At 42.0% G+C, this 27,734-nt stretch overlaps 1 protein-coding gene across 1 annotated transcript in view; it reads left to right on the top strand.

Annotated features, from left to right (window-relative positions):
- Positions 1-27,734, top strand: part of Mat89Ba (nucleolar protein 6 Mat89Ba) — a 449,315-nt gene that overhangs the window by 181,587 nt on the left and 239,994 nt on the right. The gene's annotated exons all lie outside the window — the stretch shown is intronic.

Below are 27,734 nucleotides of genomic sequence, written 5' to 3'. Positions count from 1 at the left end.
TCACTATGTTCATTCTCCGCCGGGTTAGTCAGATCTCTCGTTGTCATAGTACACGTTACCACTCCGGTGGGTGTGGTTTTCGGTTGGTCGGCGCTTTCCACTACATGGTTCCCGCCCCACGCGTTGAGAGTTGAGCCAGATACGAAGACTCCTCTCCGCCTCTTCCGCCGCTACCATAGGTGTGAGATAACGAGATTTCCGTGGCAATCAGGGCGGAGTATTATAACACTAGTGTATCTTACAAGTACTCTGGTTTACTTAATTAGTTGACCATTCCATAGCATAACTTATATTTGTGTCCGCTGCCAGATTCTTTCCGGCAGTGTTTATTTATATGAATGCATGTTCCTAGGTTAAGGCATCCTGTTACCGCCGGACCTACTCCGGCGGCCCTTAACTTTATGTTACTCATATATTGTATGTTATCCTTATGCTGCCGGATTTAATTCCGGCGGGATTTGGCCCAACAATAAGCATGTTCCATCACCCATTATTAGGTTAAGGCATCCTATCTCCGCCGGACTTACTCCGGCGGGCCTTAACTCGTGATACTCATGTATCTTATTTCCGCTTATAGATGGTACGCTGTCAGGAGCAAGGGTGCACGGCGGTGCTCCAACAACCCTGTGGCCATGAGGTGTGCTGCTCACATTCCGGCTGCGCGGTTCGCGTTGGGGACCTGGTCGTCTGGCACCCTGATGGCTGTGAAGTCTGTTACGCTCTGTACAAGCGAGTGATGGATGAGTCGGTAAGCTTTAAAAGACCGCTAACCCTTAGTCTCCTTTAACTTTAATGCTTATATTGATATATACGGCGGTTGGGGGAATGTCTCAGTAAATCATTTCCTTTCTTTCAGACTGACCGTATTACCCGCGACTCTTCGCTGTCGACCCTGAAGATCTGGGTCGGCGGGTTTGGGAGGAACGTTGCGTCGGGGAAGCCTTACATCCTGTCAGAGGAGATTTGCAATTTCCTCTACCCCGGAGCCCGGATCTCAGCCGCAGTACCGGCGGAAGTAGCTGCCCCCTTGATAGAACGGATCCGGGAGGAGACGCAACCCTCCCAAGAAGACAACCTGTGCGGAGAGGTGGCGGAAGAGGTGGCAGCCATCAATATCCACCTTGAACCCATGAGCGTCGATCCGGACCACCAGGTAGAAGGTAGGGTGGTAAGTGAGGCAGGGGGAGAGAGTTTAGTTAGTCCTCTTTTCGATTCTCCTTCATCTTCTTCTTCCTCTTTCCAAGGTTTTCCAAAGACAGCTTACCTTGAGGACAGGTCAAGGTCTACTGTCCCCAAGGTGAAAACCTTGAAGAAGAAGGACTTACCTAAGTCCTCTAGGCCTAAAAAGTCTAATCCGTCAGTTCCCTCAAGGTCGTCACTGGCTCTTAACCCAGTGGCGTCCACTAGCAAGGCTACTCCCCCGCCCAAGAGGTCGAGTTCCAGGTCATCCAAGGCTAGTCCCCCTCAGCCTAACTTTGACCCTGAGGCCTTCGCGGAACTTCTTATGCAGAAGTTGGACAAGAAGGTTGAAGCCAGGATTAATGACCTTTCCTCCCAGCTCGTTTCGAGCCTAAAAACCTCTGGTCAGTCGGTGAAATCCCTAGCAGAGAGGATGCAGACCCAGGAAAACTTGCTCTCCGGGTTTATGCGCTCCGGAGCAGCGACCCAAACCTATGCGGAAGGGAGGAGGAAGCAAACAGGAGAGAAATTTTGTGCCGAGAACCAACCGGGGCCGAGAAGAGGGGGCAAGAAGGCGACTAGCCTAGAGGAGACACATCCAAAGAACTCTATTCCCCCAAAGGAAGGAAGAGAACTAAGGGGCTCACTCTGCCCACCAAAAAACGACCCTGGAGGAAACAGCAACAAAACTCCCTCGACCTGATGGAACTCCACGCCAAGGGCAAGGGGAGGGAAGCAAAACAAGCCTACTCCACTAAAAAACCATCACACATGAACATGGGATAATAAAAATGTGCTCAATAGGGTGCGTAGCCTACCTCGGGGAAGCGGTTAGATCTGAGGCTGCCGCTACCTCGAGGAGGTAAACAATGAATAAAAATAATAGAGCACCATCGCCAAGAATAAAACAAATAGCCTAATGCAGACTAAGTAATAACAAGGAACCCAAGGGGGGACTGGGACGGGCATCACCCTAACCAGGCCGACAGGCCAATAATATGTAAACTCAAAAAAAAGGGGGCCCACAGGGAACCCGCCAGGAGGAGAACCATGGGGCAAAAATAACATATAATCGACAAGGAGACAACCCCAACAGAAAAGAACTGATGGGGTCGCCATGGTCGACATGGCTGACGGAGGACGCCGTGGCCATAATAAGATCTCATAATTGTGAAAAGACGAGACCATTACAGCCAAAATATAGAACAAAACCCCACAATAAGATGGTACTTAACTTGGAGATGGTAAAGCTGCTCGATGACATGGTGGAAGATGAAAATAAATCCAAAAAGGCACGAGCACACAAAAAGGAAATGGTAGCAATCACGTGCTAGAAAATGGAATGAAGGAGGTGGCGCTGGTGTCGCCGAGCTGGCGGGTGTTTGTGTGTGGGGGCTGTAACGGCTCACCGCTCTCTTCTGGGGTTTTAACAGGAGAGATCTTTCGAGTAAGACGTGGTAGTGATCTTTCACTCACCCTTCAGTTATACCGACGCCTTCCTTGCAGAAGACGCCGATCTGGGGGGTAGTAACCCCAGCTTTCCTGAAAGCTCTTTTTCTCTGGTATATCTAGCATTTTATACCTAGAAATTGTGGTTACAATGGAATTTCACCGGGTGACACGGGACCTTCCTCTGAAATAGATTTTTCCTTTGTCAAAATCCCTTTTTTCTTACAGTTTTATTTATCTCCTTTAAAGTATTTCTTAGAAGGTTCCACCAAGCTTTTGTATGACTGTTTCTCTGTTATGATTTCACCGGGTGACACAGGTCGAAGCCAGAAAAGGGATGTTGACAAAGGAAAAATCTATTTCTTGGGGAAGACCTGTGTCACCCGGTAACCCATCCCTATTCCTTTTTTCCCCCCCTGAATGGCATACCAGCTTGGGGGGGTGCTAACTTGGGATGTTGATAAGATGGCGGCTGAGGTGTTGGTTGGCTGGGAGAAGAAGTTGGGGTATGTGACGGCTCCTCAATTTTCGGGATTTTGAGATTGAGATCTCTATAGGGCAGAGGCCTGTGGCAGTGACAACACTCACCTTTGTGTATACCGACGCCATTAATTGGCGCCGAACTGGGGGTCGTAACCTGGCATTGTACTTAGCTTTTTCTCTGGTATTTTTAGCAATACTTATACCTAGAAATATGTGCTAAATGGATATTTCACCGGGTGACACAGGTCTTCCCCCAGAAATAGATTTTTCCTTTGTCAAAATCCCTTTTGTAGTAATGATAATTTATATAAAAGTTGTTTTGCTTGCTGTATCCAATTACATTTTATTGCACATATTATCATGATACTGTTATTTTATTACAGAACACAAACATTGTGATCATGATTTGGAGATACTTTTTCTTGTAAATTAACCGAGTTGGGTTTAAAGCATTCACATTGCTTGATTGTAAAAGCAGTATGTGTTATTTTGCCAGTTCCAGACATCGCTTTTGCCTATTCCAAAACATTTTGTAGCTTTCCTGTTATTAGTTTGATTCAGTTGTGGCTATACTCAGAAGTTTTAATTTACTGGTATACTTTCCTAAGATCTCCATTATGATAAGGATGAGTAAAAAGTATTGTATATTTACTCATGGAAGCCACTGTTGAAGATCGGCAAATTTTAACAACTTGATAGTTACGGCAAATGACATCGGCAGTCAGCTGGTTCTGAATATGGTTGTTTGTCTGTACAGAGACAGTCCTTCATCTGGAATTCTAAAAACCAGAATTTTTTAGCAGAGGTGTTACAGTCAATGAAATGTAGAGTTTTATTGAGAACAATGATAATTTTAATAAAGCTATTGTTTTACTGTATCCAATCATATTGCATGTATTATTTTCTTACAGTATTATTATCTTATTAGAAGATATGAATAGAGCAATCATGTGCCATTTGTATTCTGGTTTTGTTTACATTCTCAGTGTCATCAGCTGATTGCAGTGTACTAAAATCATCACTGTCTTTAGTTGCTGAATGAAACAATTCAGAGATACGTTTCTTTCATAAATTATCAAAGCTGGGTTTACAAAATGCAACTACTGTATTTATGAATGCAGTAAATTAAATAAAGTACACATGTAATTTTACCAGATTCAGATGTTGCCTTTTTTTTTTTTTTTTTTTTTGCCTCCAAAACATTTTGCATTCTGCTCATTATTTGTTTCTTCAGCCACAGCTATAACCTGCTGCTTAAGTTTTGTGGCATACTTTCTTAATATCTTCTCCATTGCATGATGGGTGAATAAAAATATATTTCATTTTTGTTTATGGAATTACATTGAAAATAAGCAGTTTTTTAACAAACAGGCAACTGTAATGCAACTTAATAAACGTGTGTTTGTTACAGTAACTAACATCGGCAAACAGCTGTTTGTCGATTCTGTTGTTCATGTCAATACTTGCTGTTGTTTATTCCAGTGCTTTTTGCATTCAATAGCAAGTGGTTTTAATTGTAAGAAATAGTAATGAATTCTTACACAATCCACAAGTTTGGTAAGCCTGGTTGAAAGTACTGTATGTGATGATTCACACTTGAGCTACTGAGCTTTGCTCCTAGGCCTATTAATTAGTTAAAAGCTAACTTACCATATATTCTGGCGTATAAGGTGACTGTGCATATAAGATGATCTATTTTTCATGTAAAAATGTAGTTTTAGAGGTATGTTCTCTTGTGTGTGACAACCCCCAATTTATTAGATTCAATGCACTATCAGCTGATGTAAGCATAAGCAATGGTGAGGTCATTTAAAAAAAATACTGGTACAGTGTATAGAAGATAATATTTTATTTGCAATGATTAAAACATTTTTAAACAGTTCAAATCCTACAAATTCATTATCATGTTCATCATCTGATATCATAAGTTTGTTGATGGTGTCTTGTGATATATTTGTAAGGAACTCATCATGCGGATCAAACTCCAAATCTGATTGCTTGTCAATGTCTGCTTCTTCTTCTTCCTTTGTAAAGTTTACTGCTTCTAACTTGAACGAAGTTTCATACTTCATCCTTTTTTTATTACCGATAGTTGGTGTGGCCATGATGGGGTGTCGTGATAACTGTACATGTATTTGAATAATGGTACAGGCAGTCCCTGGTTAACAGCGGAGACTGCCTGTACCATTATTCAAATACATGTACAGGCAGTCCCTGGTTAACAGCGGGGGTTCTGTCCCTGGCTGAGCAGCGCTAACCAAAAATCAGCGATAGTGGCGCAGAAATCTCCGCTTAACAGCACCTTTAACCGGATATTGGCTCTGATAAACTGCTTACCGGCGCCAAAAATCGCTTACCAGTGCCGAAAATCCGGTTAACAACATCGCTAGCCAAGTGCAGTAATACTGAAACGCCATTAACCTATGGCGCTGGTAAGCGGGGACGGCCTGTACTCTGGATAAAGCTAGTAACAGTGAGAGCTCGCTTATCCTAGCATCTAATTATGGTAAATACCTACGGTAGTTACTGTAATTACAGTTGTTTTGTTTACAGTATCGATAGTTGTATCGCTAGTGATTCACTTGAATTACCTATGGTTATTACTGTTATTACAGTTGTTTTGTTTACAATGTCGATAGTTGTGATGGTAAGTTAACTATTGACACAGCTATCAACACTTTAAGGGTTAGCCTATCATTAAAAATCCTGGCAGGATTTAAGGTTTGCTTTTTATACTCGGCATATAAGACGACCCCCCATTTTGAGGGAGATTTTGTAAGGTTAAAAGGTTGCCTTATACGCTGGCATATACCGTACCTAAGTCTTATTGGTCATATCTCTCAAAATTGAGACAGGTATAGGAAGCCTAGCATATCCCATGTGTTGGTGAAACAAAATTTCTTGGGTTGATTTTTTTATAGCAAGCTGACTTGGATTCCACATCTGAAATATATCAAGATAAAATGCTTGAAAACAATGAATGTGCTGAAAGTTCTGTCCCACACTTCTTGGGGTGCAGACCAGACTCAGATGCTGAACGTTTGACAACTAGTGAAGCTACCCCTGTATACATAAGCACAGCCGTTTTCTCTCATAGTATTGAAGTCGTCCTGTTCCCTTTTACATTGGTAAAAACAATTAAAATTATCACTAATTCACTTTTTTTTTGTAGAGCAACATTGTTTATTCATTAATTACTGTATTTTTCATATTGTGTTTGTGTCTAAATATAGATTTTTATGATAAAAATGATTTACAGTGTACTTATACTGTACTACTGTATCTGTTAAGCTCATTCTGGGTTGGGCCCCAGAATGAGCATAATGGGTTTACCATTCTCTCTCTCTCTCTCTCTCTCTCTCTCTCTCTCTCTCTCTCTCTCTCTCTCTCTCTCTCTCTCTCTCTCTCTCTCAGTTCCTCGCTGGGTGAGCGGGTTCCGTTCTCAACTACCACTCTGTTGGTCGTGAGTTCGAATCTCCGACCGGCCAGTGAAGAACAAGAGGAATTTGTTTCTGGTGATAGAAATTCATTTCTCACTATAATGTGGTTCGGATTCCACAATAAGCTGTAGGTCCCGTTGGTAGGTAACCAACTGGTTCTTAGTCACGTAAAAATAAATCTAATCCTTTGGGCCAGCGCTAGGAGAGCTGTTAATCAGCTCAGTGGTCTGGTTAAACTATGATATACTTAACTTTTTTTCTCTCTCTCTCTCTCTCTATAGAGGGATGAATGGATTTTTATTTAGCATTTCCCAACGTTTTGTGTGTGTGAGAGAGAGAGAGAGAGAGAGAGAGAGAGAGAGAGAGAGAGTGTAATTGTCGTTAGTGAGTGTTTCGGTTGTTGGAAGAGGGATAAGGGTCGTTAGTTGGAGTTTGTTTATGGCGCTGTCTGTCTGTGAGAATGTGAAGGAGGGTTTTTTATGTTGTTGAGTCTTTAGTCAGAGCTAGTGCCGGTCAGTGGTTTTCATGTTGGACAGTTTTTGTATGCTTTTCCGGGAGTTGTTGGTTTTTCTTGTTGGTGTGCTGTTTTATTGTGTGTGTGTTCTGTTTCCTTTTTTTGTATTTCCTTGTTGTGTTTGTGGTTGTGGTTGTTACGGCGGCCTTAATCCATCTCCCAGCAACCGAAGATCAGGGTGAGTGTTGTGTGTTGTTTTTTTGTGTTTTGAATTCTGCCACATCTCTCTCTCTCTGCTTTTACTGGAAAATAAAATTAAAGTAATCAGCAACTATTTTAGATATTGCACAGTATGCTGTATCTTCCAAAAACACTTCACAGTAATACCATTTCAAATAGATCTTACATTACCCTTAAAGAAAGAGAGAGAGAGAGAGAATTGTAAACTTGTTATGCTCATTCTGAGGCCCAACCCAGAACAAGCTTAACAGATACAGAAGTACAGTATAAGTACACTGTAAATTATTTTTATCATAAAAATCTGTATTTAGTCATGAACTCAACATGAAAAAATTCTGTAATTATTGAATAAATAGTGATGCTCTACAAAAAAAGTGAATCAGTGATAATTTTAGAGATAAGGTCAACAGAAAAAATTCGCAAATTGGTGAAAGTTCCTGCAGAAAAGTGAAAGATGTTCCACAAAAATCCGCAACAAAATGAAGTGTGGAAAAGTGAATTATGAAAAGCTGGGTACCACTGTATGCCAAGGAGACAAGAAACGATGTTGTGCAGGCCTAGGATTGGACATACAAGATTCACCCATGGGTTCTTAATGTCTGGCGAAAATCCTCCATTCTGCGATGACTGTACTATATTTTGCCCTTAACTATTAGACATTATCAGGTTGAATATCTCAGTCTTGGGAATCTGAGACATAGGTTCCTGTCCTGGGGACATAAAAGAGAGGGACATTTTATCCCAGCTACAAGTGTTAGTGAGGATTGTAATTTAGAGCAGTTATATATCTTTGTGAGGGAGGCGGGCCTCCTCAACAAAATTTAGATCATATACATGTAAATGTATGTGTGTATGGATAGTATATTTGAAAAGATGTGATTACTGTATACAGTATATATATTTTTAGATATTTTTTATATGAAACTCCCTTTAAACTTATTTATTTATTTTTAGTTTCCTATGTAATTTTATTACAGCATCAGTAACCTAGGTGTTGTGTCGCCAGTTTTAATAGACATAAATCAATCAGTCTTTAAAAAACACCTTAAAACATTATTCAGGTACAAACAAGCATTAGATAACAATGCACTTTTCTGGGATCAACCTGTGTCAACGAGTGAAATGTCCTTATATAGTTGGAATACATTTCTAGGCATAACATTGCTAGATATACCAGAGAAAAAGCTATACAGCTAATTGGATGCCACAGAGTTACCACTCTGGGTCGATCATCCTTACAGGATGTCGGGTATGTCATCTAGAGCTGCAGGGAAGCCACTACCACAGGTGCTTAACCCAATAAATCTCTCGCCTCCAAAACCTCTGTCTAAGAGGTGCCGATGGCAACGTCCTTCCCGCTCTCGACATATCACTAATTCTACCCATAAGCCCTATCCGCTTATAGCACACCTTATCGACAACACGCATTGTTTTTCGTTTTGTTATTTTGCACGCTTTTTTCCTTTTCTTGGATATATTGTTTCTGCAGGATGGCTTCCATCGATCAAGGCGCATCTTCTTCTAAGTTGAGTATTCAATTTGGTTGTTTTGGGACTCGGTTGGACTAATTAAGTCCCGTTTATTTACTTGCGCCTGGTCGGCTCGGGGGCCACCATTTTCGTGTTCGTCGTGGGCTGTAGTCCCCAGCCTTATCATGCCCATATCTTCTTTCGTCGTGGACGTTTGTAGATTATTTTATTATGCTCCTCTTTTTAATGATAGTTTCAATTTTCACTAGAGGAGATGTCGACAAGAGTATGCATCTTACACAATCGGTTGTTATATTTATTTTTGTGGAAAGTTAGGCTCTAGCCTTAGCCTCTTTCCTTTTTGTGCTTTTATGTAGGCATTTTGTAAATGTTTGTTATTATACCATTTCAATTTATTATGTATCAGTATCCTTGCTTCTGATTTTGGGTAGTGTTTTATGTTAGCCTACCTGACCAGTTTGGCTCTGCCAAACCTCGGAAGGTAGGCTAAGCTGGCCCCAGTCTTTCTCCTTACTTTGGCTTCTAGACCTAGGTAAGGTAGGTTGTCTTGGGTGGCCTTCGTTCGAGTTTTGGGTGCATGCCCGTCCTCCCTGACCAGTTTGATTATCAAATCTCGGAAGGTGTGGTTCGGTGCGAGCGCTATTTCTCGTTCGTCCCTCTGGCGTGTCTTAGCCTCCCTGACCAGGCGTTGGCTTCGGAAGGTTAGGCTAAGACATAGATATTACTTTATCGTTTCACCTTATTATGTTATCTCACTCCCATTTTATCAGACATTATTAGACATATCTACTTGGCTCTCCCTTTGGGGCATTTTAGAGCAAAGCTCATTTGCCTTTTTCGGTTGAAATGACGCTTCGTGGAAGGTGCCTAGGCACCTGACCTGTTGCAGTCGCCATGTTTTTGTCTGCTCCTGCTTCTCCGCCGTTCTGCCATCCGGATTCGTTCCGGCGGCTATCGTTAGCTCGCTTTTAGCTCCTGGTAGGAACTATAGCTTGAGCGTCGTTGCCTTCTGTTTACGGCGGAATGGTAGAGGGGCTGGGATTAATATTATGTTTATTTAATTTCTGTAGTTCCCGTGAGCGGTGTTCTGGGGAATCAGTCCCGAACCTTCGCTCCGGCGAGTAGCCCTCTCTGGTTGTTGATTCCTGTGTGGTTAATTTTTCAGACGCTCCAGCATCATCGGAATTGTTTTCCGGTGTGATCGGCTTCAGGTTTGGCCTACCTGTTCAGATTACATTGGAGCGTTCCGCCGTAACCCCAATTCTCAACTCCGGTGTAGAGAGGAATATTATTATTTTAAGTTTTTCCCTTGTTTAGTTTTTTACCACTCTTAAGCTATTCCGCTTTCTCCTTGATACTCATGGTCAATTCCTCTTACAGGTGGCTCACACAGGGAGCCTGGATGCAATGCTTACCTCGAGCAACCTCATGCCACGTAGGCCGGTCGCACGCCGTTGGCGCATCGAGGTTGGCGATCATCTCGTCTGGCACCCAGATGGCTGCGACGTGTGCTACGCCCTCTGCTTGGACATAATTGATGATTCGGTACGTTAACCTTTTATTTATGCATGAATTTTCAAGCAACTTCGAAGTAACCTGATTAAATGTTAGAATCTATTGTCAATTCCTTATATTGACATTATTCTGGTGACAGGTGCCTCGGTCCTGTCAAGCCTCGTCTCTGGCTACTTTGAAGATCTGGGTTGGCGGCTTCGGTCGTAACGTTGGTCAGGGGCGCCCCTATGTTGTGGCGGAGGACATTTGCAATATCCTCTACCCTATGGCTAGGGCCTCTGCGGCAGTAGCCCCCGAAGTGGCTGAACCCCTGATCACAAGGATTAGACTCGAAACCCAGATTCCACCGGAAGAAAATCAAGAGCTATGCGAGGACGTGGCCGAGGAAGTACAACATCAATTTGGACATCGAAACCAGTACACGACTCCAGAGGAGGAAGGTAGGGAAGTAAGTGAGGCAGGTAAATAAGAATTCATTATCTTCTAGCTCACCTGGGCGCCTTCGCTCTTCATCCTTTCAAGGATTCTCTGTTGTCTCCACTTGTAGCCCCTGCCTGGGTCGGTGATCCCAAGGTGAAGTCCTTGCAACACCCAAGACTTTACCTAAAATTGTCTAAAACCCCGAAATTTATCCATGCCAAGTGCCCGCCAAGGCGCCATAGTCTCTCAAGCCTCATTTCTCTCAGAGTTACCTCTTCTAAGGGGTCGAGATCAAAGACGAGTAGGTCTAAAAACCTGACTTTGACCCGGAAGCCATTGCTGAGGCTATGATGAAAAAGCTCTCAGAACAGGTCAATTCTCAGTTCGAGGTGATGTCTCGCGATCTTGCCTCGAGCCTTGAGTCGTCAGGTAAATACGCCCAACTTGGCGGAGAGACTAAAACCCAAGAGAGTCGCTTGTCGACTAGTTTGTTCAGGTCCGGTGACAGCAACAGGGTTACACTATCTCCAGATGCCTCAAGCGCCAGCTTATGAGGATTGTAACCCATGCTCGGGCTTAATGCCCCCTTCGCAAATGGTAAGTTAACCATTGAAGGTTGTGGCACCCGCCCTGTAGAAGACTATGAGTTCTTCCTGGCGGATCTTGTTTTTCCCTTCCCGGGGTATGCTCGCCTATCCGAGGAAGCCCTGGTGAGGGAAGATAAGGTTCCAAAGGAGACGGTAATCTTCCCCAGGGACCAAGCGCAGTCGGCGTGGGTTAGGATTCTCTCTGACTGGGAGTGCTCGAATACGAAGCTGACTCCACACAAAGGGCGGTACACAATGTTTGTGGTTAATGAGGATGTCCCCACTCCTTGTACCTCCAAGATCGCTGAGCTGACCCTTCAGGCCGGAACAGAGGAGAAGCCGATGCCACAGCTTCGAGACGGAAACTCTTTCTTTTCCAGGAGACTTAGACTGCTGATTGGGTCTCCGAAACCTTCACTGCGGGTAAGCTAGATCCAGAGTGCGCTTCAATCTGTTTAGTGAGCAATTACCCAGATTCCCGGAGTTCCCATCGCAGAGTATGAGTCTGGTGTTTGCCCAGCAGATCCATCAACTCCGTCACCTCGGCGGAGTTGACATCTGCTGTGTATAAGGACGAACCTCTGTTCAGGATCCTGACTAAGTCACTTCTGGCCACGTTCCAGAGTGACTTATTTGATTTTGTGGTGGCAAGAAGGAACTGCAGGAAATTTGTTTTGGCCGACGCCACCATCCGTCATGAGCCGAACAAGCTTATCAAGTCCTCTGTCTGGGGTACCAACCTTTTTCCTGAAGACATGGTCAACTCAGTCATCAGTGAGGCCTCAAGGGCCAATCAGAATCTCAGAATTCATTGGGGACTTCCTTTCAAAAGGAAGTCTTCAGAGTTCTCGGGCCCTCAACCTAAAGGCAGGAAACGAACAAGAAGGTTCCACCCTTATTAAGGCACCCCAGACCCAGACAATTGTCCAGGCAGTTCCGGTATCCCAAATTTCTCAGCCTTCCACCTCCAAGGGACATCCTCAATATGTTTTGCTGAACCAGCCAGCTCACCACCCTGCTGGTTCAACAACCTATGTTTCCTCCCCAGCCTTCAACCCTGTTTATGAATCTCAGGGGTCCTTTCATAGCTACCGCCCATCTAGGGGAGCTAGAGGTCAAGGAGGTTTTCGATCCAGACCCAGCCCCAGACTCCAGTCTAGAGGCAGAGGCTCGAGAGGAGGCAGGGATATTAAGCCCTCTAGTAAATGAGTCCCCTCAGGTAGGTGGAAGATTACGCCTCTACAGGGACCATTGGACCTTCAGTCCATGGGCCCACAGTATTATTTCAAAGGGCCTAGGGTGGAGCTGGATAGGAGGACCTCCTCCACCAGTCAGGTTCTATCAGACCCCAACACCGGATCTGTTAGACTATGCAAAAGACCTTCTTTTAAAGAAGGCAATAAAGAAAGTCAGGCATCTAAAATTTCAAGGACGCTTGTTCAGCGTACAAAGAAAGAGCACTCAGACAAGAGAAGAGTGATATTAGACCTATCAACTCTAAATTCTTATATCCAATACGACAGGTTCCGTATGTTGACCGTCTCTCAGGTGCGGACCTTACTTCCCCATGGGGCCGTCACCACCTCTATAGATCTTACAGACGCTTATTATCATGTTCCGATAGCGAGAAATTTCTCTCCCTATCTAGGATTCAGACTAGGCAAACAGGCTTACTCGTTCAGGGTAATGCCCTTCGGGCTCAACATAGCACCCAGGATCTTCACCAAACTGGGAGAAGCCGTGGTGCAGGAACTGAGATCGCAAGGTATCAAGCTCGTGGCTTATCTAGACGACTGGTTAATTTGGGCCCTCAACGACATCGACTGCCGGAAGGCAACTAGGAAGGTCATTCAGTTCCTAGAGTATCTAGGGTTTCATATAATACAAAGAAATCTCGCCTGACTCCGCAGCCCGCTTTCAGTGGTTAGTATCCAGTGGACGAACAATCTTACAAACTTTCACCCCAGCAAAATGCAGAGATACAGCCGTTTTACGCAGACAGTTTCTCAGGTGCAAACGAGCCTCTCGTCAGACTCAAGAAAGAATTTAGGTTCCCTTCAGTTTCGGCCAGTACCAGACCTACTTCTCAAGGCAAAACTGAAGGACATAAATCGGGTGTGGCGAAGATTTGTGCCAATTACAAATTCATGCCTCCAATCTTAAAGAAAAGACTTCGCTCTTGGACAACAGCCAAAAGTCTATCAAAATCAATTTCCTCTACAATTCCTCTACCAGCTCTGATCATCCATATCGGACGATCTCACCGGTTGGGAGGTTATTTCACAATACAAGAAAGTACAAGGAACCTGGTCGGTTCCTTTTTTCGCACTTCCACATCAACATTCTGAAGCAATGGTGGTTTTCCTGACTCTGAAATGCTTACATCCATCAGGAACACATGTCAGATTGCTCTAGACAGTGCAGTGGATAGTTCATTGTCTGAACAGGGGGTTCCAAGACGAAATATATAAATCATGTAATGATAGCAATCTTTTCATTAGCAATGAAAATCATTGGCACTTGTCAGCCACGCATCTGTCAGGAGTAAGGAACGTGATTGCAGATTCTCTGTCAAGAACGACTCCTTTGGAATCAGAATAGTCTCTGGACAAGAACTCCTTCAACTGGATTTGCCAACAGATTCCGCCCAGGACCTGTTTGCCACGGACCGAATCACAAACTTCCATGTTACATAGCTCCGAACCTGGACCCTCGGGCTTACGCCACAGACGCAATGTCAGTAGACTGGAACAAATGGCAGAAAGTCTACCTATTCCCTCCAGTAAATCTTCTGTGAAAGTTGTACACAAACTCAGGTCATTCAAAGGTCTAATAGCCTTAGTAGCCCCAACTGGCCAAGAGCAACTGGTTTCTTTGTTAGGAGCTGAAACTCAGAGCCTTTCAGATTCCTCATCCAATATTAACCCAAGTAGTTCAAACTCAGACTGTGTCAGCTTCTCAGGAACGCTGAATGCCCTAACTTTATGGATTTCATGAAATTTACGGCTCAGAAATGCTAATGTTGATCCTCTGAACACAATGTTTCTGAATCAGATAAGAGAGAATCTACTCTGTCAAAGGATTTGGCAGTAAGAACACTTGCCAACTTCCTGAAAGAATCAGACGCCTACTATGACTACGAATCTCACAATCATTTTTTAAGGCCCCCTTTGATAAAGGTCTGGCTGCTAGTACCATTACTACGACTAAATCCGCCTTAAAGAAGGTATTTCAGTTGGGATTTAACATTGACCTAACGGATTCATATTTTTCCTCTATTCCTAAAGCTTGTGCTCGTCTTAGACCAACAACCCGTCCTAAAACGGTTTCTTGGTTTTTAAATGACGTTCTAAAATTAGCCAATATTCTCGATACAAATAATGAATTTGCTCTTATTCGACTCTTTCAGAAAAACCTATTTTTAATTAGCCGAGCTTCAGGGGCTAGAATCTCTGAACTTTCAGCCCTTTCTAGAGAGTTGAATCATGTGGATTTCCTCCCATCAGGAGAAGTTCTATTTTCTCCGGACCAAATGTTTTTAGCCAAAAATGAAGACCCTCTAATTAGGTGGTCTCCCTGGAAGATTATTCCTCTTCCGGAGGATCCTTCCCTATGTCCAGTAGTTACCCTAAAAGCTTATCTTGAAAGGACTTCTCAAAGGTCTTCAGGTCCACTTTTTGTTAGAGAGAATGGTGGAACCATCTCCTTGAATGGTATTAGACAACAAATACTTTATTTTATTAAACAAGCCAACCCGAATTCAATTCCCCAGGTCCATGATATCCGGGCTGTAGCCACCTCAGTTAATTACTTCCAACATATGAATTTTGATGAAATTAAGAAATATACGGGCTGGAAATCCTCTAGAGTCTTTAAACGTCACTACCTCAAGTCCTGGGAGGTTTAAATTTTCTGCTGTCGCTGCAGGAACATTGTTTCCCCAGAGTCAGCCTAATATTATGTTATTTTTGTAATTTGTAATTTGTATCTTGTAATTGTAATTGTATTTGTATTTTGCTTGCCCTACCAATTGGTATACATCTCACCTACCTGCCTCGCTTGTATTCCCTTGCCCTTTTACCTTGTTGACTGGGTTTGGGTTGCTTCACAATCCACTCCTGTCTTGTATGAGGCCATCTTGTTGGAAAATGTTTTCACCATATCTTGTTATTTTAGGTGATGGTTTAGTTTAACTGTTAAACCTATTCTTGTAACTATATTGTTCTATATTATTTAGGATACTAAGAACTTATTTTATGCATATTTATACTTGTTTTTTCTATTTTGGATAAGTAAAAAGCATATTCAAAATTAATTTTATTTTTCCTTAGTAAATTTTACATTTTGACAATTAATCCTTTTTATGTTTACAAGCTTTTAGCCACTTCACACACTGGCGACACAGGTTATCCAGAAAAGGGATTTTGACAAAGGAAAATCTATTTCTGGGTGGAGACCTGTGTCGCTCTTAGTAACCCTTCCTCTAATCTTCCCACCCTAGGCTACTAAAAGCTAAAAGTTACCCGGACGGGCGAGAGGGTAGAATTAGTAGTATGAAATGGAAGGACTGCCATCGCACCTCTTAGACAGAAGGGTTTTGGAGAGGAGAGATTTATTGGGTTAAGTAATCTGTATGGCTTCCACTAGCTTCCTCCTAGATGACATACTGACATCCTGTAAGGATGATCGACCCAGAGGTGGTAACTCTGGCATCCTATTAGCTGTATAGCTTTTTTCTCTGGTATATCTAGCAATATTTATACCTAGAAATGTGTGCTATATAGGACATTTCACTGGGCGACACAGGTCTTCACCCAGAAATAGATTTTTACTTTGTCAAAATCCCTTAATTATTATGGAGCTACCAGGAACTTAAATGTTAGAAATGTAGAGGATATGCCTTTTTCATGTGAAGATGACAGATTTAAGGATGATTTTCATAAGCAAGTCATTACAGGAAATATAGATATTGTTTAGATATTCTTAATTATGACAATCTTTTTCCGTAGGTAGAAGACCCTATTTCAAGCAAGTAGTATTACTTGTGTCGGTTGCATGAGCTACATTCAGCTTATAGTCTTTTCAGCCTTTCTAATAATTGTATTTTCCATGTTACTGCATTCAGACAGTAACTTTGATGTTTGTCACTCCTTGTCATTTTGTGAGGATAGAGAGGAAAAGAGTCATTGTGTGAGAATGGAGAGGTAAACAGTCATTTTGTGAGAATGGAGAGGAAAACAGTCATTTTGTGAGAATGGAGAGGTAAACTGTCATTTTGTGAGAATGGAAAGGTAAACAGTCATTTTGTGAAAATGGATAGGTAAACAGTCATGTACTTACTGTTTTAGTATTTTCACACTCATCTCTAAATGTGCACCCATACTAAAACTAAATAAATATAAGAGTATTATTACTGACATAAATAGAATTAGTGAATATACTATACATATATAAACATATATACTTTCATATACAGTACTTGTTTATACATGTACAGGCAGTCCCCGCTTATCGGCGATCCGGTTTTATGTGGCTTGTGTAGTGACGATGATAGCAGGATTTTTGGCACCGATATGCGCTGATCTCCAATCTGCGCCAATCCCCGGATAGTGGTGCTGATCCCCGGTTATCCCAGGGATTGGTGCTATTATCGGTGATTTTTGGTTATCGTCACGCTGTCGGGAACAGAAACCCCTCAAGTAACTGGGGACTGCCTGTATAGCCATTAATGTACTTACTCATTTGCTTCAGTACACATGGGTTCTGTGAGTTATAGATAAAGAAAGGCTTTAATGTGGATTCAGCAACAATGTGACCAAAAGCTTTGAAACCAAGCATTTGCTTTAGTATCTTTACGTATAGGACCTTTGGATATTTTCTTCCAGAAACGCCTAGTTCCATACCCACTGAGGATCTGATCAGGAAGGTAATTACCTTTCTCAGTGATTTCTTATAATTGTTCAATAAATTTTTCTATGTCTGCTCTTGCCACATCAATGATGATACTCCTGTTATGTACGTTGAATCGTTGATGAAACTGTTGATACCATCTTTGGCTTGCTATAAATTTTTCCATCAATTATTCACCTTCTAGAATCTCAAAGATATTATGTGGTTTGTCATGAATTATTAAAATGCTCATCAGCATTCTTATTTGTTTCTGGTTGATAACCAGATTGCCAAAAATTTCCCCATTTTATGAATGAAGTCTTTCCACTGCATAGTTTTGACATCATTTACTACAACTATTGAGTGTTTATTAAGAGTTGCACTAAAATTGCCAAGTTGTTGAACCCTGCCAATTCTCAATGGTGGCTTCCATAAGTAAGATTAAAATAAGATTTTACTCATCCTTCATGCAATGGAGATCTGAAGAAAGAATACCAGTAAATTAAAGCTGCAGGCTATGGCTGAGGCTGAATAAAAGAATAATGGGGAGGTGAAAGTGATGTCCAGAACTGGCGAAATCACACATAACGCTTATACAAGCAAATAATGGGCACGTTTTAAACCAAACTTTGTAAATTTATAAGAAAAAGTATCTCCAGATTATATCTCTTGTAGTAGGTAATGGCAACGAAGATATCGAGATTTTGGGAATGTAAATAATATCAAATGCAAATGGCATATGATGGCAATGTTTATTTGTTCCTACGCGAATATAAACTGTCAGTCTTTACATAAGGGATTAACTTTCAGCGAGCTGGAAGTGCGGCTGTTAAACTTTTGCAGGGGTGTTATGGTAACAGTTACTGATGGTAGGGGTGGAGGCACCACCCACCCAGTCGGTATACATTCAGTTCTACGCAGTTTTACTTTTGACCACAGTCTCGACAAGACGTGTTCATTTCTCTGTCCTGCCATATGACTTTCTCTTGTGTGCTTGAATTTATATTTTGTTTATATTTTTTTGTTTATACTTTGCACCCATTGATATATTGAAACATTCCAGTATGTTTTTATGTCTCTATAATGATATATTCACTTATTCATGCTACGAAGTCTGCATAAATTGTGGGAGACTTTCTTCTTATATATAATTTTACTTTTTTTTTTTGTTGCCTTTTCCTATTTACGCAATCCCAACACCTATCTCCTTGGTGTTTGTTTTGTGTATTCTGTTTTCATGAACAAACAATGTTTTATTATTTTTGACTACACAATTTCTTCGAATGTTGTAATGTGTTAATCTTTCAGATGCTGTGTAGATGGAGAGGATAGAGACGAGGGGGTTTTTCATGTTTCCAGGCGATGGTTATGTATTCTGTTTGTACAAAGATACTTCTTGCTTAAACCTCGAAAGTTTTTCCCCTTCCCTCAACTCAGAGGTTGATGTCACAAGGTCTTTGACAGTGTGTTTGATCCCAACATGTGTTCTCCAGGACCAGCGGGAGTTTTTGTCTACGGTTCCTGCCTTGTTTCTTGCTCTGTCTCTTGTTGGGGGCATGAGTCGAAGGCTTGCTCCCTTCCCCTCTCTGGATGCTGTTCTTGGTCTCCTGAGCAGTGGAGGTTTTTTGCCAAGAAGGAGCATCAGAGGAGGAAGAAGGTGCCATCTTGGAAGGGATTTTCGCCTGCATCAATGGCCGATTCTTAGTCTTTGTCTGGTTCCGTCTATGCACTCTTTCTCCAGTTGCTTCTTCTTCCTTGGAAGATTTTACCCCTTCCCATTCTTCCATAGCTTCAACTTGGGAAATTTTGAGAGAGGGTGTCAGGAGATATTTTCTTTCTGGGTACCCCCCTCTCTCTCTGGTGGGGAGGTTTCCCCCTCCCCTGTGAGGGAAGAGGCAGTCTTGTTCTATTTCAGGATTGAAGGCCTCGGGTTGTGTGTTAGGAAAAAACAAATTACTTAAAAAATTTGTCATATCACTCCAATCAGAGATCAGCAACATAGAATCTATAGCAGTGTCGTCTTCCCCCAATCCCCCTGTTCATGCTCGTAGGAAGGATTCCATCTCAGCTCCCATGACAGTTTGCGATTCAACGGCTCTCCCTGCTCCCAAACCAAGAACCTCTGCTGCCACAACTGATGGCTATGAGATGACGTCTTCTGCTTCTGATCTTTCTGCAGAGTCTCGTTTCCTTCTGGTTTCTGCAGTCCTTTGACGTACGTGAGAGATTCTGCATGGCCATGGATGTGTTTCCAGCCTAGGTCAGTGCAGTCTCGTCGCTTGCACATCTGTGGCATTAGTCTCCATCATACCAGAACTCCCTGTTCACGCTCTTCCAAGAGGCCCTCTGATAGTCATTCCAGCTCCCACGACCATTTCCTGTTGAACGTCATGAGTCCATGAAGAGACACATGTACATGTGGTTACTTCAATCCAGTCAGCCATTCAGCTTCGCTCTCCTCAGTGTGTCTTCTCTTGGCTTTCTCACTCTCCTAAGAAAGATCTGGTTTGTGCGGCCATGGACGTGATAGCACGGACTTATGGTTGTACAGGCAGTCCCCAGGTTACGATGGGTCTGGCTTACAACATTCCGAGGTTACAATACTTTTCAAATATATTCATCAGAAATTATTTCCCGGTTTACGATGCATGTTCCAGGGTTGCGACGCCGATCCGACGGAAGAAATATGGCTCCAAAATGGGCAGAATAATCAAAATTTGGAGGATTTTTTATGAAAAACTCAATAAAAAATGCAGTTTACATTGCTTTCAATACACCCAAAGCATTAAAAGTAAGGTTTTCTAAGGATTTTTGACGATTTTGTACGATTTTTCGGCTTACAACAATTTTCAGCGTATGACGCGGCATAGGAATGGAACTCCCGTCATAAACCGGGACTGCCAATATAATGACAGCGGCTGTTGCACGAGGGTTTGTGGAAGTTGTCTCAGGAGGGTGTGTCTGGGAACGGAACATCGACCTCGCTGACATGAAGGTTTGGGAAGAGAACAGGATGGTCTATGGCCATGCCACATTGAAGAACTGATGCCTGTCCGATCTCCACCTAGTTCGATTCTGTCAAGCGAAGAGCATTGATAGATCTATGTCCATATGCAGAACAAGCCCGGGTCTTCACATTAGGATAGCAGACATCACTCCGGCCACGAATGTCGCTCTCCTGCAGATGGACGTAAACTCCCTTTCATCCGTGGCCACGGACCTAGCTCTCCTGCAGATGGACATAAACTTCCTGACAACATTGGCTGTCGCTCCTCTGCTGACGGAGGCGGAAAGCCTTCCGTCCACATCCGTCGCTAACCTGCCGATGGACAAGTTCCAGTTGTGTCAGGAACAGGCCTTCCCAACAATTCTTTGTCTCCAGTTCGTCCAGTGCAGGTTCGAAGAAAAGATGATAAAGCTCCAATCAAGAAATCCTGAGTAGAGGATCCTTCCTTGGTACTCCCTTCTGGTCCTATGCACAGCGAAAATCCAGACCTTCTTTGTTCGAACACCCAACGATGGCCCTTGTCTCCTCAGCGTTCTCATTCATGCTCTCCCAAGAGGTTCGAAGATCATGATTCCTATTCTTACGGATGTTTGAATAGCCATTTCTGTAATGACGGATTCTTCGCCTCGCCTTCATTCAGTTTCGCATTCTCCTAAGAGAAACCGCGACCACCATTCGTTTCCATCGTACAAAGACCGTAGACTAGACGGCCATGGACATGATTCCCACCGCTGCGGATGTAATTCTCATGGCTGTGGACCAGATTCCAACGGCCACAGACCTGATTCCCATGGCTGCGGAAGTGATTCCCATGGCTGCGGACATGATTCCCACGATCGCAGGAATCATCAGTGTGGCTGTGGAAGTGATTTCGACGTCCGCAACCACAATTCGGACGGCCAGGGACGTGATTTGGACAAAAGGGAATGTGACTCAGATGGCCTTAGACGCGATTCGAATGGCTGTGGACGTCACCTTAGCCATTCTAAACAACCCTACAGTAGTCAATCAATTCTGATCGTGCAAGGTTTTTTCCTGGTGCAATCGGAATTATTTTTAAACTCCACAGGTCTGTCGATCAGGCCCACTCCTTGGTGCAACAACCTCAGTATTCTTTTCTGTAATACTCTTTTTAGCAAGGATGAAGACTAATTCTTGAAGATGGAAAGGGGGGTCCTGGTCTTCGACCAGGTCTCCCCTTTCATTCCCACCCTCTCTCAGAGAGGACTTAACCTAATGGTGAGATGACTACTCACCATTCCTTCCCATCCTCCCCGGAGGGGTGGGAGGACCTAGCTTAATGGTAAGACAACTACCTTCCACTTAGGGTGTTGTACACACTTCCTCCAGAGATACTTTGTGCCTCAAAGCATCAGCCAAAGGACATTCACATACACATGAAGAGGTTAGGTAACTTGGGTACTTAACCTAATTTAGCCTAGCCTAACTAGTTCTAGCCTAACCTTACCAGACCTGCATTTCAGTATCCTGGAGCTACTTGTCTAAGGGCATCAGCCACAAGGTAGTCTCTTGCTCTACAAGGGACCAGGTTGGGTTATGTTTGGGAGGGTGCTTAGCCCAGCTTAACCCTACCAATCCTGCACTTTAGTATCCTGTGACTTCTGGTTTAATGACATTAAACCAGGGTCTGGGTTCGGTTAGGTTAAGTTGGGTACTTAACCTGACCTAGCTTAGCCTAAATTAAACCTAGCCTAACCTAACCTAGCTTGACCTAATCTGCACCACAAGAGTCTAGATCTTCTTAGATCTCCAAGCTTCAGGATCTGAGGATAGGTGTTCTGCAGTGTTGTTAAGGAATGATACCCTGGTAGTTCCTTAGTCAAAAAGGAAGGGGGGGGGGAGCTAGTGTCCTATTATCTCTTTGAATGATGGTGCGGGTGCATAGGTTTGCAGTAGTACACTCAGCACAGTGGTCAGCCAGACGCATTCCATTGGCAGTGTGGGTCCTTGTGTTAGCCGTAGCACACTTCGGCACAGCTGTCAACCAGACACACTCAAGGATGATGGATATGACTGACAAGTTTGGTTTTGCATCCATGATTCAAGTTTGTGCTTATAACTTCCCATCATTTTGCCTGATTTGCCAGGAGATCATCAATATCTCCAAACTAAGTTCCGGCAACATGTGTTTGGTTCCTTCTCAGTCAAGAAGTGGTGTCTAGGAGCTCCATTTCTTTTGACTTGATGTAGTTACACTCCTCTTGTGAGGAGTGGGAGGTGTAAGCAGTAGCTGCTGCTATTGTAATTACCAGTTGATCCACAGCTGGACAAGAGTATTATGTGGATCTTAAGACAGTTTCAGGAGTCTCATTGTCCAAATAGGCACTCCTGTGATAGCAACAACACAAGGTAGTGCCATTGTTACACTATCCTCCTCCAGAGAGTTTTCATTTTTAGGAACATTGACCAGAACGGCAGTCTCCTTCACTTCATTTCTTTGGACTTGGGCACAATTCTTTTTAGACTTCCAGGAGTCTCAAGATCCAAGATAGACACTCCTCGGTGTGATAGCAGTGACACCACTGTAGTGCCATGGTCAGCAAAAGGTCACAGTGTCCTTTCATCTGCTCTGTTGCAATGCATGTATGCCACACAAGCAGACAGAAGAACATTCAGTGCAGTGGCCAACCATACATCCCAAGCAAGATGGATGTCATTGCAACACTTATTCCTTGAAGTCAGGAGTTAAGGACAATTGATCTTGACACCTTGACTTCTGGTTCGCTGAACCTCTAAAGAAGCTTGATCATGGTCTTTCTTTTTAGACTTACTGAAGTTGGCACTGTTCTGTTCTGTCTTCTTACACCTTTGAATAAAGTAAGAAATCTTTGGTACCCATTTACATCTGGAAGCTTATGCCTTTCTTCATTCTACATTTCAAAAGTGTTCATTGAGGTGGATCATTCCACTTCCTTGATCCTGTGGTGCCAATGACAGGTCTATGTTGCCTCCATAAAGACTATGCTTTCAACCTGATGCTAACAACTCGTTTGTCACCTTCAAGTTGGCCGAGAAACGGTGTCCAAATTGTCATTTCTCTGACTAGTGAGATGATCAAATGAGCATACCCTGCTACTTCTTAGTGAACATCAGTACTTTTCAGACCAGATCTTTCAAGGCCAGGGGCATTGGTCTGTCCTTCGCATTCATGAAGAACCTGTTAGTCGAGTACTAGGATGGAATGTAATTGTGCAGATCACATTCATCACCATTTACCTTGGGACATTGCCCATAGGTCCTTGGACTCCTTTTCCTTGGATCCTGTGGTGGATGCTCAACAAGTCATTTAGTTCATACAGCTCTTGAGGGACAGGTTGCATCTTGCCTAAGGTGTGCGGCTGCTAGGAGAAGGTGTGTGTGGGACTGGCCTCCCTTTCTCCTGTCTTTCTTCCTCTTACAGTGGACAGAGGAACAGTGGATGAGCCGTCACACGCTGGACTGGTGCGCATGCAGGTGATCTAGATAACTGAGTATTCTGTCTATATAATCTAACTGTTTGGATTACTGCAGTAGATGCAAATCCTCCATTTTCTATAGCAAGGGGGGAGAGGGACTGACTATGAGCAAACCAGTTGGCTATTCATAGCTTTATAGTCTCCGACACTGTGGGTTCATCGAAACTTTTTCAAATCAAGGATATTACATTCCTTTAATTCAAAGTGCCCCAAAGTCTAATGATTAAACATCTCTCTAGCTCAGTGGATCAGAGGTATGGTCTCCTTCCTTTGCTCTTTCATGAGCAGGAAGAAAGTACCCAGGTGAGCCGAACTACCAGTCAGTTCAGAGATTTACTCTGAATCCTCCTTCCAAAAGTAAGTCTCCCATATGTAAAGATCGAACATTTGTAGTCTTACCTAAGAATGAAAAGTCTTCACTGTGCCAAAAGGTAAACTGCGTAGAACTGAATGTATACCGACTGGGTGGGTGGTGCTTCCGCCTGTACCATCAGTAACTGTTACCATAACAACCTTGTAAAAGTTTACCGTCCGGACTTCCAGCTCACTGGAAGTTTATCACATAAGTAAAGACCTTAGGTTTGTATGTTAAGAAAAATACAAATTATGTTAAAAAATTTGTCATATTCTGTAATGCAGTAACAGTATGATAATAGTACATGAAATATACTGTAATTGGTTACAGCAAGCAAAATAACCTTTATTTAAATCATCCTTATTATAAATATAGTTGAACAGTTTTAACTTTTGCAAATCAGTTTTATATATATATATATATATACACAGGCAGTCCCTGGTTAATGGCAATCTGGTTTTATGGTGCTTGTCTAGTGACGAAAATCAGTAGTTTTCGGCACCGAAAATCGCCGATTTCTGCTTATCGGTGCCGATAATTGGGTATTGGCACCAATACATACCTAACAGAGGCGCCGATAACTGAAAATCGGCACTTTTTGGTGCCAATAAGCCCAAAATGCGCCAGAAATCGCCGATTTTTGGTTATCATCACACCCCCAGAACAGAACCCCGCTTGAAAACCAAGGACTGCCTGTATGTGTATATATATATATATATATATATATATATATATATATATATATATATATATATATATATATATATATATATATATATATATATATATATATATATATATATATATATATATATATATATATATATATATATATATATATATATATATATATATATATATATATATATATATATATATATATATATATATATATATATATATATATATATATATATATATATATATAATATATATATATATATATATATATATATATATATATATATATATATATATATATATATATATATATATATATATATATATATATATATATATATATATATATATATATATATACAGGCAGTCCTAGGTTATCAGCGGGGTTCTGTTCTGGGGGTGTGATGATAACCAAAAATCGGCGATTTCCGGTGCATTTTGGGCTTATTGGCGCCGAAAAGTGCCGATTTTCAGTTATTGGTGCCTCTGTTAGGTATGTATTGGCGCCAATACCCAATTATCGGCACCGATAAGCAGAAATCGGCGATTTTCGGTGCCGAAAACTGCTGATTTTCGTCACTAGACAAGCACCATAAAACCGGATTGCCATTAACCGAGCCCGCCGTTAACCAGGGACTGCCTGTGTGTGTGTATATATATATATATACAGTCGGCGCAAAAAAAAAACGAACGCCCACTACATTTGTAAACAAATCATAGCAATGATATAAAAAAAGGAAAATAAAAGGGAAAATTTTAGTTCACTTATATTTTTTTCAATACTTAGACATTTCTCCATTATTTTTAAGTACAGCTTTTAACCTTCTTGGCATTGAATGTGCTAAATCTTTGAAATATTGTGCATCCATGTCTTCAAACCAAAACTTACGGATGGCATCCTTCAATTTGGGGAGGACGTTTTCTCATCTGCTAGTGCCTTCAGTTTCCGTTTCATGTATGCCCAGCAATTTTCAATTGGGTTTTAAATCTGGTGAATTGCCTGGCCAGTCCAATTTCTGAATATTAAATTCCTTAAGAAGGTTTGTGACCTTGTGAAATCGGTGGCAAGGTGCTCCATCTTGCATAAAACACGCATGCCCAAAAGTTCCTTGTAAGGGACTAATTCATTTTCAAGACATTTTCATAAATCTCTCCATTCATTGTCGTGCTCTCTGGGAGAAAATATAATCCCCCACTACCCCATATCCGCTGAAACATCCCCATACCATCACATAAGCTGGATGTTTCACAGTCTTGACTGTGTATTTTGATGCATAGCGGTTAGATCCTTGGGGCCTCCTTACTTTCTTGCCAGCGCTATGAATAATGTGGAAGTTAGATTCATCGCTAAAAACTACCCTTTCCCAATCCTTTTCAGTCCACTTCAAATATTTTCTGCAAAAAGCCATCCTTTTTTTTTTTTTCATAGGCTTAGTGAGGAGTGGCTTCTTTGCTGCAACACGACATGGGAGACCAAGGTCTTTCTGCAATCGATGTTGCACGGTCCGTTCAATACGTTCCTAAGCAGATCAGGGTTTTGAGACTTCAAAATTTTGGCTGGCATTGATGGATGTTCCATAACAATCCTTTTAAAATGTTATCCGTTCTTTTGTAGTTTTTCGTGGCCTCCTGAGCCTTTCTTCCGCTTCAGTGATGAATCAAGGTCTCCTGTCTTGGAGCGGTTGCACCACAATGAGACGGTGCTTTTAGAGATTCCCAGCTCTCTTGCAATAGCTGACATTGACTTGCCAGTTTTCCATAGGGTCACAATTTCTGCTTTCTTAACCAAGGATAAGGAAGTTTTAGCCATAATTCATTAGCTAGCGCCAAGAGCGCCAAATGTATGATGTGGCGTGAATGGGGCACGGCGCATACAATGACAGCCGACCTTTGTGATAGCTTGAGTATCACTGAAGTGCATTAGAAACTCATGGTACCGAACAGCGAGACAATACAGGCTGCCAGACGAACGATAAATTGGGGAAAATATATACTTCTCGGGCGGAAATCGCAAGAAAAGTCGAACGCTTATTACAGTAATATATAGAGTCGTTAAGCTTTTTTTTGCCGACTGTATATATATATATATATATATATATATATATATATATATATATATATATATATATATATATAATTTATTTATTAAAAAGTATTTGTTTGTTGTTATAAATAATTGCTATTCAGCTCTCGTGAAGGTGTTTTATCATGGAGCTGGTAAATATCTGTTATCTGGAGGTGCAACTTTTATTGTTTGAAAACCAAGCAAATACCACTCTCGTGGGATCGGAAACAGTTTCAGCTTGGAGATGATAAGATATCATTTAAATGAGTTCATAGGTGATTTAGCACATTCCAATTGTCGACTAAGTATGGTCTGATCAGGCACAATGAACTCGGTGACTCAAGGCGTGATTGAGATGTGATCAGAAGCCATATGACATGTGACAGGGTTTGACAATCGTTAACCCATATGACATTGGGTACCGGAATCTTCTAGTATGACGTAACGGAATCTTCCATTCATGCGTCATGATGGGCGTGCATGCATGTGTTCATCATTGCACGCCTTCTACTTGAGAAACTATGTGAAAATTATTCATTTCCACTTGATCGATTGTGAATACTTTTGAGCAGTGAACCCTTTTTTTTGTGAGAGATGGATTCTCCGTGGCTGTCGAGACTAAGTGGACATTTTAAAGTTTCGCAAATACTTTCACTTTCAGACATTGTTTGTTCAATACTAATTATGCATTTTTTATTTTTCTTTTGTCTTATTATCACTCCACATGCATTTCTTTGATGCACTATGTACTGGGGTCTAACAGAGATGTTTCTGTCTTTTTGCCAGGAATTCTTAATGGCCCTATGAGGGACTTTGGGAGAAGAATTTCCAAATGTAAGGGATACAGTATTTGGAATGGTGCATTTTACGATTTTGATAATGACAGAATTTGTGACTTAACTGATACAGACAATATTTTGATAGTAATATGATTTTGGTCTTATCATTTAGTTTAGTCCCGCTATGATTCTGGGATCCCATTTTCTCTGATTCATTTTTCAGAC

The sequence above is a fragment of the Macrobrachium rosenbergii genome, chromosome 2, assembly GCF_040412425.1.
Source record: "Macrobrachium rosenbergii isolate ZJJX-2024 chromosome 2, ASM4041242v1, whole genome shotgun sequence".
NCBI lineage: Eukaryota > Metazoa > Arthropoda > Malacostraca > Decapoda > Palaemonidae > Macrobrachium > Macrobrachium rosenbergii.
The sequence above is the reverse complement of the archived record's forward strand: the minus strand, read 5'-3'. Positions and strand labels throughout refer to the sequence as shown.